This window comes from Triticum aestivum, chromosome 7B (genome assembly GCF_018294505.1).
Source record: "Triticum aestivum cultivar Chinese Spring chromosome 7B, IWGSC CS RefSeq v2.1, whole genome shotgun sequence".
Classification (NCBI taxonomy): domain Eukaryota; kingdom Viridiplantae; phylum Streptophyta; class Magnoliopsida; order Poales; family Poaceae; genus Triticum; species Triticum aestivum.
In genome coordinates, this window is record NC_057813.1 from 655,284,799 (window position 1) to 655,297,329 (window position 12,531).

Below are 12,531 nucleotides of genomic sequence, written 5' to 3' on the forward strand. Positions count from 1 at the left end.
TAAGGGGATAAGGATCCACTTTTTCACACATGCCTTCTTCCTCCTTTGCTCATCCATTTCCGCTCACTCGAGCTCCAGTGCCCAAGTCCGCACACCTCGCCTCAATCTTCCCCTTCCATGTCTGGAGGGGGAGGCAAGTGGATGGTCTCCTCCGTCACGGAGGGACATATCAAAAAGTTGTGGAAAGCCGGATACTTGTCCAGTGACATCGCGCATCGGCTCCCCGACAAGGGGCAGCTTATCCCCAACCCCAGGCCCCATGAGAGGGTGGTGTTCCTCACCCACTTCCTCCACGGACTAGGTTTTCCACTTCACCCATTTGTCCGGGGGCTCATGTTCTACTACGGCCTGGATTTCCATGATCTGGCCCCGAATTTCGTCCTCAACATCTCGGCGTTTATCGTCATGTGCGAGGCCTTCCTCTACATCCGGCCACAATTCGGCTTATGGCTGAAAACCTTCAATGTCAAGCCGAATGTAGTGGGCGGCCGCCAGGCGGAGTGCAGAGGTGCCATGGTGGGCAGGATGCCCAACGTTTTATGGCTCGAGGGCTCCTTCATGGAGACCATAAAGGGGTGGCGATCGAGGTGGTTCTACATCACCGAGCCGCGTGACCCTAAATGGGTGGCAGCCCCCGAATTCCGATCTGGCTTCCCTACACGGCTCACCTCTTGGAAAGAGACGGGCCTGACATGGGGTAATTCGGAAGAGCTGACCGGACTCCAAACCTGCGTCCAATCCCTGGTGACCAAGAAGCTCAAGCTTGTCAACGTAGTCCAGGTCATGCTCATCCACCGGATCCTCCCGTGCCAACAACGGGCCTTCAACCTCTGGGAGTTTGATCCGGCACAGCACCAAACCTTGAGCAGGCTCTTCGACACTACATACAAAGATGCCTGGAAGGTGCTGTTCAAGGGCGCCGAGGCTCCCGCATCTGATACCGAAGATCGCGGATTCAGCTCGCAGTGTCAAGCCAACGAGGTAAGCTATTTTACCCTTTACAGGACATTCGTTTTTCATAGTTTGACTCTATGCTCGAAGACATCCGGGCAGGTTGACTGTCCGGCTCCCTTGCCAGAAGACCCAGCGGACGCTCGATTGATGGGGCTGCTGGTTCCGGCACCTCATGTGGTGTCGGAGAAGAAGGCCAAGAAGAAGGCCATGGGAACTCGAAAGAGTTCCCGGCGCCAGGTTCTATCGGACTCATCGTCCGATGACTCTGAGGCAGACTCCTCCCGCGAAGACGAGGAGGAGGAAAAAGCGGCCTCTCCCCCAGCAGGGGGGAGAAGAAAAGGAAGGCTGCCCCAACTGGGGAGGCCAGAGGGTCCAAGAAGGGAAGGACCCTTCCTCCAGACTACTCCACCAACGCCGACAACGGCGAAGAGGAGTGGCTACTGAGGGCTAAGCCCCCGGCGACATCGTAAGTATCCGGATACCAGAATAACTCATGGCGTTTCGTTTGTCGTATAGAATCTCCTAACGCCGGATATAACCCTGCAGCCCGCCCAAGGACGAGCTCGACGCTTCAACGAGGGGCTCCCTGGCTTCGTCGGACGTGAATAGCAATTCACTTCCAGCCGCCTCCTCTCCTCGCGCTGCGGATGACGCCGAGGTGGGGTCCCAAAAGGGGCCCAGCCAGGAGGAGGAGGCCTAGGAGGCACCGCAAGGCAACCTCCCAGACTCCAGGCACAAGGGGATCAAACCCCAAAGGGCTCTAAGTCCGGCCCTGGGCCGGACTCCGTACCGGAACCTTTAGTGGTTCCGGAGTCCGGCAGGCGGCCCCTTCGTAAGAAGGGCGGGGCTGCAACGCCGGTGACCTCCGTCCAACTGGATGCGCCGCGTAATTTGCTGGAGGCGCTTAACGGCGCCTCCATCGATGAGGAGCACCGCACTGTTATGAGTGTGATGATCCAGAAAGTTCAGTCCACCAAGAGCGGGCTGTCTGAAGCCCGTGCCAGCCATCTAACAGGCTTTGAGGTATGTATTTGAGATATGTAAAAATATTACCGCATAGACAGTAGCCCCTGATGCTCAGTTTGGTGTTCGGAAAGAAAAGCCGAACTGAGGATCTAAAAAGATGTACGCAGGAGTCTAACATAAGTATGTCAATACGGGGAATGCAGGCTGTGCTGCTGACCTCTGCCGCACTGACTGCGGACGCATTGAAGCAGAACCTCGAGTGGTCCGAGAACGAGCTCGGCCTTGCCAAAAAGCAGCTCGAGGACAAGGAAGGTAAGTAATACCTTATGGAAGTATATAAAAGATGTGGTTGCAAAAAATAGCAGGAATAACGTGAGAATTGCAGGGGCCACAAACGAGGTGGCGACCCTGAAGGAAGCAGTGTCCAAGGCCGAAAGCAATGCGGCCGCAGAGCGCACCGAGCAAGAGAAGCAGGAGGCGCGGGTGGCGGAGGTGCGGCAAGATCTCCAGGATCTCGTGGAAAAGAACGAGAGTTTGGAGCGTGACTCAAAGACTCGAGAGTCCGAGCTCGCCTCGGCTCTTGAGAGCGCCAAAGCTGCTAAGGCAGAAGCCCAAAAAGCCCTCTAGGAAATTGAGGCGATGAAGAAGATAGCGGCGGGTAAGGCATTCTTCATGCAAAGCAAACACGTGAAAGTGAATTACTTGTTACGTACCCGAATCCGAAGCTCTCGAGGAGCATTCGCAGATCTGCCCCGCAGTGTGTCCGACGCTGCCGCATTCTACCGGGCCGAGGAGGGGAGCTCGACTGAGAATGTGTTCTGGTCTCAGTATGCTGAGGCCGGACACCCGGTGCCCTTGAGCGACCAGCTGAAGCAGCTGGTCGAGCTCCATAAGGTGGCTGAACAGGCCATGAAGGGCCTCATAGTTCGGCTATGGCCTAGTGAAGCCATGCCTGGGAGCTACTTCGGGCTGGTGAGGCGGCTGGTGGACGTCTGTCCATGGATTGAAGTCGTCAAGCGCTTCGTCTGTATCAAAGGTGCCCGCAGGGCTATTGCCCATGCTAAAGTGCACTGGGGCAAGATGGACGCTGAGAAGCTTGTGAGGGATGCTCCACCGCCGGGTAGGGAGTATCGCATGCCCGAGATGTGTTATGCGTGCGTCCTGAAGGGTGCCCACCTTATAGCGGGTGAATGCTCCAAAGATGTAATTTTGAGTAAACTCGCATTTGTTATCCTGTACGCTTGAAAACTTGTTCATATGCGCTAAGAAACGCTTGTGAATTTAAAATATTACCTTCTGTGCGGCCGTTTATTAAATATGAGAGATGGCGAGTCATCGGCTTCTGCCCCCATGCCTCGAGTGCTGGGGTGTTCGGGATAAACTTGAGCGCTCTTTTTCCCATTCTTGGGTCCTTCGAGGGAGGCGCTCAACGCAACGAACAAGGCAACCGGACTATAATGCTTGAACACTCTCACTTAGCCATAGAATTCTATAATTTTAAATTTTGGCGAAGCCCCTAATATTCGGAAGACCGAATTCGGGGCGTTATCCACGCCTGGGCTGGACAAAGCCGGCTCCTCGCTCTAAGCGGCATAAGTCTTTAGGGACTCTAAAACCTCTCGAACAGCGACCGGCTCTCGCCCTATCATGAAGGTCAGTTTTAGCTTTCTCCACTTAGGTGCTCAACCCAGCTCAACCGGGGCACAATCGCAGTGGTTCTCCCAGCGCTACCTTAGCCGATATAACGGAACGTAAGGTACAAAAACATGGGAGCCGGGCAAACCCAACTATTGACCCAAGACATGATTCGAAGCCGATGCATATAATGCTATAAGTTCGGGGTGCCACACTTGTGAAAGTGTTCGGACTTATCACACCATATTTTGGGGTACTTAAGCCCCTGGTGTATTTGGCCGTACCAAAGCGTACGGATGCAATATGTCATATGTGAACATATATAGATAAGAAAAAGGAATGCCATAATAGGCAAAAGTTGTGCATTAATTATTAAAAAAGCTGCGGTAAAAGCAGAACGATACAAATAGTGCGATAAGCAAGGGACAGGACTATTTGACACGTCCCCCTCCAGGAGCGAGCCACGGGATGATATGTAAAACAAGTAAACTGCTCGTTATAGAGACCACCTGGACATTCGACGTAGCTTTCTGCTTCCCTGGCTGTTGCATCGTGTGTTCGGCGATTCTACTACCAGGCAGGGCTTCTTGATAAAGGAGTCCTGAAAGTAAGAAAAAGAATTACACAATCAGGAGCCCCTGGTGCGGTTGAGCCGCATTCTAGGCCTGCCATGGTCGTGCCCCTCCCCCTATAACCATGGTATTTCCAGAGCGTAATTATGTACGCGTAGTACTGGTTTCGCAATGTCGCGAGGGCTGGGGTTGGGGCCGCATTGCTACGCGTGCTCGGAACGTGCTGGGCGGTCCTGTTGTAGGTTACTCCGGGTGCGCTTGGCGGTGTCCGGACGTTTAATAGCCGGACTCGAGAATTGCCTTAAGAGGCTGCTTTGTACTTCCTCCGCGAGAGCCGCCGTGTGCTCCTCCGTTCGGAGAGAGCATTTGGTGTTTCCGTTGACCGTAATGACTCCTCGAGGGCCTGGCATCTTGAGCTTGAGATATGCGTAGTGCGGCACCGCATTGAACTTTGCAAATGCGGTTCGTCCGAGCAGTGCGTGATAGCCGCTGCGGAACGGGACTATGCCGAAGATTAAATCCTCGCTTCAAAAGTTATCCGGGGATCCGAAGACCACTTCAAGTGTAACTAAGCCTGTACAATTGGCCTCTACACCTGGTATGACGCCTTTAAATGTTGTCTTTGTGGGTTTAATCCTTGAGGGGTCTATGCCCATTTTGTGCACTGTATCCTGATAAAGCAGGTTCAGGCTGCTGCCGCCGTCCATCAAGACTCGAGTGAGGTGAAATCCGTCAATGATTGGGTCCAGAACCAATGCGGCGAATCCGCCGTGGCGGATGCTAGTGGGGTGGTCCCTTCAATCAAAAGTGATCGGGCAAGAGGACCACGGGTTGAACTTTGGGGCGACTGGCTCCATTGCATGTACGTCCCTTAGTGCATGCTTCCGCTCCCTTTTGGGTATGTGGGTTGCGTATATCATGTTCACAGTCTGCACTTGTAGGGGGAAGCCTTCTGTCCTCTGTTGTTCGGCGGCCGGGGTTCCTACTCGTCGTCGCTATGCATCCCCTTGTCATTGTTTTCGGCATGTAACTTGCCTGCCTGCTTGAACACCCAACAATCCCTGTTGGTGTTGTTGGCTGGTTTTTTGGGGGTGCCGTGTATCTGGCATGAGCGACCGAGTATTCGGTCCAAATTGGATGGGCCCGGAGTATTTCTTTTGAATGGCTTTTTCCGCTGACCGGGTTTAGAGCCTCTGAATCCGGCATTGACTGTCGTATCTTCATAATTATCGCCGTTAATGCGGCGCTTGTGCTTGTTGCGACGTAACCTGCCATTGCTGTCCTTGGTATCCAAATTACCAGGGATCTTGGTCATGTTATTGCTACGAGCTAGCCAGCTATCTTCTCCCGCGCAAAAGCGGGTCATGAGTGTTGTGAGGGCTGCCATGGATTTCGGCTTTTCCTGTCCTAGGTGCCGGGTGAGCCACTCGTCGTGGATGATATGGTTGAAGGCTGCAAGGGCCTCTGCATCCGGACAGTCAATGATTTGATTTTTCTTGGTTAGGAACCGTGTCCAGAATTGTCTGGCCAATTCCTCTGGCTGCTGAATTATGCGGCTTAGGTCATCGGCGTCTCGTGGTCGCACATAGGTGCCCTGGAAATTGTCGAGGAATGCGGCTTCCAGGTCTTCCCAACAACCAATTGACTCTGTTGGCAAGCTGTTAAGCCAATGTTGAGTTGGTCCTTTAAGCTTGAGTTGGAGGTATTTGATGGCGTGTAGATCATCACCGCGGGCCATGTGGATGTGGAGGAGATAGTCCTCGATCCAGACCGCAGGATCTGTTGTGCCATCGTAAGATTCAATGTTTACGAGTTTGAAACCCTCAGGGATTTGATGATCCATCACTTCGTCTGTGAAGTATAGTGGGTTTGCGGCGCTTCTGTATTGGGCTATATCACAACGTAGCTCAAATGGGCTTTGTCTGCTGTGTTCGGCCCGGCCGGATTTGCTGTATCCGGCATGACGGTTGTCGTCACGTGTAGTGAGGCGCCCACGTGATCCGTAGATCGATCTTGTTTGCCTTGCCTTGTCCTCCAATATGTCTCGCAGGTCTGGCGCACTTCCCCGTGCCTTAGTATTTTTGAGCGGCGCCGGGGTGCGGCTTGAGTGGAGGACCGAGAGGTCTCTCTGTCGCGGCAACGAGGTGTCCGGTTGGCCGCATCCTGCGCTGGTGATGTAGGTTTGAGTGCTTCCTCCTCCAATCGGGGTAGCAGCCTGCGTTTTGGGTAGCTCTTGGAGGGGCGTTCGAGTTCGTACTCTTGGCCGCAAGGACTTCAGTCCATCTGTCAGCTAGCAAATCTTGATCAGCTCTAAGCCGTTGCTGCTTTTTCTTGAGGCTGCTTGCCGTGGCCATAAGCCTGCGTTTGAAACGCTCCTGTTCGACGGGATCCTTAGGCACGACAAATTTGTCGTTGTCGAGGCTTGCCTCGTCTTCGGAGGGAGGCATGTAATTATCATCCTCCACCTCTCTATCTACCGCTCTCTCATGAGGGCTGGCTACTCCATCATCCTATGCTGAATCCTGCTGGAGGGGGTTGTCTTCGGCACTTTTCGGGGTGTTATTGCCTCCCGTGCCGGAATCACCGTTTTTGCTGTGGCGGGATTTAGAGCGGCGCCGCTGACGCTGGCGCTTAGGCTGTTTCTTGGAGGGGTCATCCTCCGTTATTCCATCGCCGTTCCCATCTTTTGGGATGTCCACCATGTAAATGTCGTAGGACGAGGTGGCCTTCCAGTGCCCTGTAGGCGATGGTTCTTGGCCGTCTCCTGCATCGTCGTCCATACCGTCGATGTCTTCAGAGTTGAAGTTGAGCATGTCAGTTAAATCATCGACAGTGGCTACAAAGTGGGTGGTGGGTGGGCTTTGAATTTAGGACAGGGCTCCATCACCGTAGTACGGCCAGGGCTCTCCTAATAAAGAGAGAGACTTTAGTGAATTTAGTATGTCGCCAAAGGGAGAGTGCTGAAAAATGTCTGCGGCGGTGAACTCCATGACCGGCGCCCAATCGTATTCGATTGGCAGGGGCGCGGAAGGTTCGGAGTCCGGAGAGGAGTCCAGAGAGGAGTCCGGTACCTTGGAGTTACGAGCCTTGCAAAGGACTGGGATAGTATTCAGCTCCATCACCGTAGAGATAGCAGCCCCCGAGGCGGTGTCCAGCCACCCGTCCTCGGTCGGCGCAGTCGGCTCCGCGCTAAGGGTCGGAGCGAACACTTATGCAGCCTCCAGGGCACTGTCCGGCGACAGAGCTAGATCGTGACCATCGTGCAGTGCGGCGCGCTTGGCTTTGGCTCGAACCCGTCGAAGATCAAGTCTCCGCGGACGTCAGCCGTATAGTTCAAAGCCGCCGAATACGAAGATCTGCCTGGGGAGACAAGTCTCACCCTGGACCGCATCGTTGTTGATGATCGGAGGAGCCATCGGGCCTAAAGATGACGACACAGAGGAACTCTCAATGAAAGCACCAATGTCGGTGTCAAAACCGGCGGATCTTGGGTAGGGGTCCCGAACTATGCGTCTAGGCGGATGGTAACATGAGACAAGGGACACGATGTTTTTACCCAGGTTCGGGCCCTCTCGATGGAGGTAAAACCCTACTCCTGCTTGATCAATATTGATGATATGGGTAGTACAAGAGTAGATCTACCACGGGATCAGAGAGGCTAAACCCTAGAAGCTAGCCTATGGTATGATTGTTGTTCGTCCTACGGACTAAAACCCTCCGGTTTATATAGGCACCAAAGAGGGTTAGGGTTACACAGAGTCGGTTACAATGGTAGGAGATCTACATATCTGTATCGCCAAGCTTGCCTTCCACGCCAAGGAAAGTCCCATCCGGACACGGGACGAAGTCTTCAATCTTGTATCTTCATAGTCCAGGAGTCCGGCCAAAGGTGATAGTTCGGCTATCCGGACACCCCCTAATCCAGGACTCCCTCACCAGGTTCGGGCCGCGAGGATGCGTAAAACTCTAGTCCTGCTTTGGTGGATGTATTGAGTGTTCTTGAGCTCCTGAACTGGCTACCGTGGATGCCTCATTCAAAAGAGCCAAATCCCTCTCCAGTACGCCATGGGCCTCCTTTTATAGTCGAAAGGGGCTGCCACAGTGGAACACATGAGGTGGAAAGGCCTACAGTGCTATGAGATTATCGCTCGTATTACAAGACAAGGATCATTTAATGCGTAGCTTAGGTGTCCTCTTGCTTTATCGGGGATGGGAGCGAGGCCCATCCTGTCCGTCGCTGCTCCTCCTCGCTTGGACACGCTCCTTGGCCAGCGATGCATGCGGCGCCATGTAGGCAGGCAAGCAGCTGAGGTGGCGCGGTGGTGGAGCCTCTATGAAGATCTGCATGCCACCACGCAGGCGTGTGCTGAGTTGGCCTGGAAGCTGCATGTTGCCACGCAGGTGCCTGCCCAGCTGGTTGGGCTGGCAACTGCATGTGAACGGCGGTGGAGACTTGGTTGGTGCGGGCCTGGCAGTGGCCCCGCTGACGCCCTTGGTGAGGGTCTTGCCGGGTGGCCCGGCAAGGGTCTTGCCGTGGCGCTGTCGTCCCCGGCAAGGGTCTTGCCAGGGGTCTTGTGGGTTTCCTCGGCAAGGATCTCGTCGAGGATCGTTGCCTTCCAATCCTTATCTGATCTTGAATATTCTCTGTCATCACAAAGATCTGCATGCCACCATGGAGGTGCCTCCCGAGCCCTAGGCCAACGTGGTTGATGGTGTTGGAGACCGTGGGTTCGAGGGTGGCTCACTCTGCTGGTGTGGGCGAGCCGCCCCGGCAAAGGGCTTGCCGGGGCTGCTGAGGCTGCCCCGGCAAGGGTCTTGTCGAGGAAACCTGCTTCGTCCATCTGCTCTCTTATGTGGATGGTTTTGTCGAAGATCTGTATGCCATCTCAGAGGCGCCTCCCGAGCCCTGGGCTCAAGGGTGGTCCACTCCGTTGGCAGTGGGCAGGCGGCCCTGGCAAGGTTCTCGCTGGGGCCGTGGGGGCTGCCCCGGCAAGGGTATTGCTGGGGGAACCCTCCTTGCCTGTTTGCTCTTGCTCTTGGTGTTTCTGGTCTGGGCGTCGCTTTGACCATCTTGCGGCTTCGATTCCTCCCTTCTGCCCTGCTAAGTGTGGATTCGGCCTATGGCTCTGACTGCCCATGCACAAGTAAGGGGTGCAAAGAAGTGCCCCTACTTTGGTACACCGACAGGAGCCCCCGGGCCTGGGCCACACATAGGCGCAACGCCTTGTTGGGCCAGGCCCAAGACGGTGCGCGGGCAGGCGGGGCGGTTTTTACCGCAGTATTTGTCCGTCCGCCACGCTTCCCCACGATCTGCGTTGAATGTGTGACGTGGTGGTCGCGCGCACGCGCGGGTGATCAAAGCATGCTTTTGTCATCTTGCGGTGAATAGTAAAGAGGCGGCTTGCGCGTCCCTTCGAGACCGCGGGGCCGCCGCTCATTTACTGTCCGTACCTGGGAACCGTCGCTCCACTTGTCCCATTACCCCGTCTCCCACGCCACGTACACCTCATGCATGATGCAGAGCGAATGACAGGCCTGCGGGATACGGGAAGGCGTGCACGGGTGGGTCGATTCCCACGCTCCTTCAATTGGGAGGGGATGGCGGTCGACGGCCCCACGCGTTGTCACTTCAATGAACCGGATTGGCCGAGAGGGGCAGCCGAGCCCCGCCCCCGCTTCTTTATAAGCAGGGGAGCAGGAGGAACGGCGCCTCTCAATCCTTCCTCACCTGCTTCTCTCCATTCTTGCTCCCTCCTTCCTTCTGCCATGGCGAGGGGGCATGGCGACGCTTCATCGGTGGCGGCGAGGGTCTCGGCTAGATAATGCATCGCTCCTGCCCAAGAGCTCGTGGTGGCAGAGCTAGCCGTTAGAGGAAGGGGAGGGGGGCGAGGTCGAGGCCGTCGCGGCGCTCGAGGGAGAGGAGGACGGGGCGGCAGATCGGCCTCGCCTCCACCAGTGGCCCTCCCCCGGTGGAGGGTCACATCGGGGATAACCCTTATGATTTCTTCATCAGGCTGCGCGAGCCGCCGCGCCGTCGTCTTCGCCTCTCCCCGTCTGAACTACCAACTAACCATCTGAACTACCATATGAATCACAATCTAACCAATGCAACTGATACGTCTCCGTCGTATCTACTTTTCGAAACACTTTTGCCTTTGTTTTGGACTCTAACTTGTATGATTTGAATGGAACTAACCCGGACTGACGCTATTTTTAGCAGAATTGCCATGGTGTTGTTTTATGTGCAGAAAATAAAAGTTCTTGGAATGACCTGAAACTCCACGGAACACCTTAGAAAAAACAATAAAAAATCCTCGCCAAAGATGAAGACCAGGGGGCCCACACCCTGTCCACGAGGGTGGGGGGCGTCCCCCTGTGCGCGCCCCCCTACCTCATGGCCCCCCTGGTGGCCCTCCGACGCCAACTCCAACTCCATATATTGGCTTTCGGGGAGAAAAAAATAAGAGAGAATAAATCATCGCGTTTTACGATACAGAGCTGCCGCCAAGCCCTAACTCTCTCGGGAGGGCTGATCTGGAGTCCGTTCGGGGCTCCGGAGAGGGGGATTCGTCGCCGTCTTCATCATCAACCATCCTCCATCACCAATTTCATGATGCTCACCGTTGTGCGTGAGTAATTCCATCGCAGGCTTGCTGGACGGTGATGGGTTGGATGAGATTTATCATGTAATCGAGTTAGTTTTGTTAGGGTTTGATCCCTAGGATCCACTATGTTCTGAGATTGATGTTTCTATGACTTTGCTATGCTTAATGCTTTTCACTAGGGCCCGAATGCCATGATTTCAGATGCTCACCGCTGTGCGTGAGTAATTCCATCGCAGGCTTGCTGGACGGTGATGGGTTGGATGAGATTTATCATGTAATCGAGTTAGTTTTGTTAGGGTTTGATCCCTAGGATCCACTATGTTCTGAGATTGATGTTTCTATGACTTTGCTATGCTTAATGCTTTTCACTAGGGCCCGAATGCCATGATTTCAGATCTGAACCTATTATGTTTTCATGAATATATGTGTGTTCTTGATCCTATCTTGCAAGTCTATAGTCACCTACTATGTGTTATGATCCGGCAACCCCGAAGTGACAATAATCGGGACCACTCCCGGTGATGACCATAGTTTGAGGAGTTCATGTATTCACTATGTGCTAATGCTTTGTTCCGGTTCTCTATTAAAAGGAGGCCTTAATATCCCTTAGTTTCCAATAGGACCCCGCTGCCACGGGAGGGTAGGACAAAAGATGTCATGCAAGTTCTTTTCCATAAGCACGTATGCCTATATACGGAATACATGCCTACATTACATTGACGAATTGGAGCTAGTTCTGTGTCACCCTATGTTATGACTGTTACATGACGAACCGCATCCGGCATAATTATCGATCGCTAATCCGGTGCCTACGAGTTTTCCATATACTGGTTCTCGCTTATTTACTTTTCTGTTGTTACTATTACAATCACTACAAAATACCAAAAACATTACTTTTGCTGTCTTTACTTTTGTTACTGTTGCCACCACTATCATATTACTTTGCTACTAAACACTTTGCTGTAGATACTAAGTTTCCAGGTGTGGATGAATTGACAACTCAGCTGCTAATACTTGAGAATATTCTTTGGCTCCCCTTGTGTCGAATCAACAAATTTGGGATGAATACTCTACCCTCGAAAACTGTTGCGATCCCCTATACTTGTGGGTTATCAAGACCTTTTTATGGCACCGTTGCTGAGGAGGATAGCTCTATTCTTTGAGTCACTTGGGATTTATATCTGCTGGACGCTATGAAGAACTTGAAAGATGACCGAACTACTATTTTGCCATCAACTACAAGGGGAGGTAAGGAACTGCCATCTAGCCTTGCACTAGATTCTCCTTCTGTTATAAGTAAGCTTGCGACACCTAAACCTGCAACTGCTATGAATTTTGGTATGTCGCATGCTATTGATGATGCCACTTCTGCTATGCATGATACTTATGATGAAACTACTTCTATGCTTGATACTATTGTGCCCCTTGGTGAATTTCTTGATGAGCAAATTGCTAGGTCTAGAGAAAGAGAAACTATTGCACCTGAATACGATGATGATAGTGATGATGATAATATGCCTGCTATTCCTGAGGGTTATCTTTTTGATGCTGAATCTTCTGTAGCTATTTTTGCTTGCCAGCATAGATATGAACTTAAGAGGTTGCTAGTTAAATGGAGTAAATAATCTTCTAGAGATAGAATGAGACCCGACCCTGCTTTTGCTACTTCACCAATTTGTGTTCCCGATAAGGATTATTATGATTTTTCTGTTGATCCAGATATAATTACTTTGGTTGAATCTGATCCTTTTTATGGCTATGAATCTGAAACTGTTGTGGCACATCTTACTAAGTTAAAT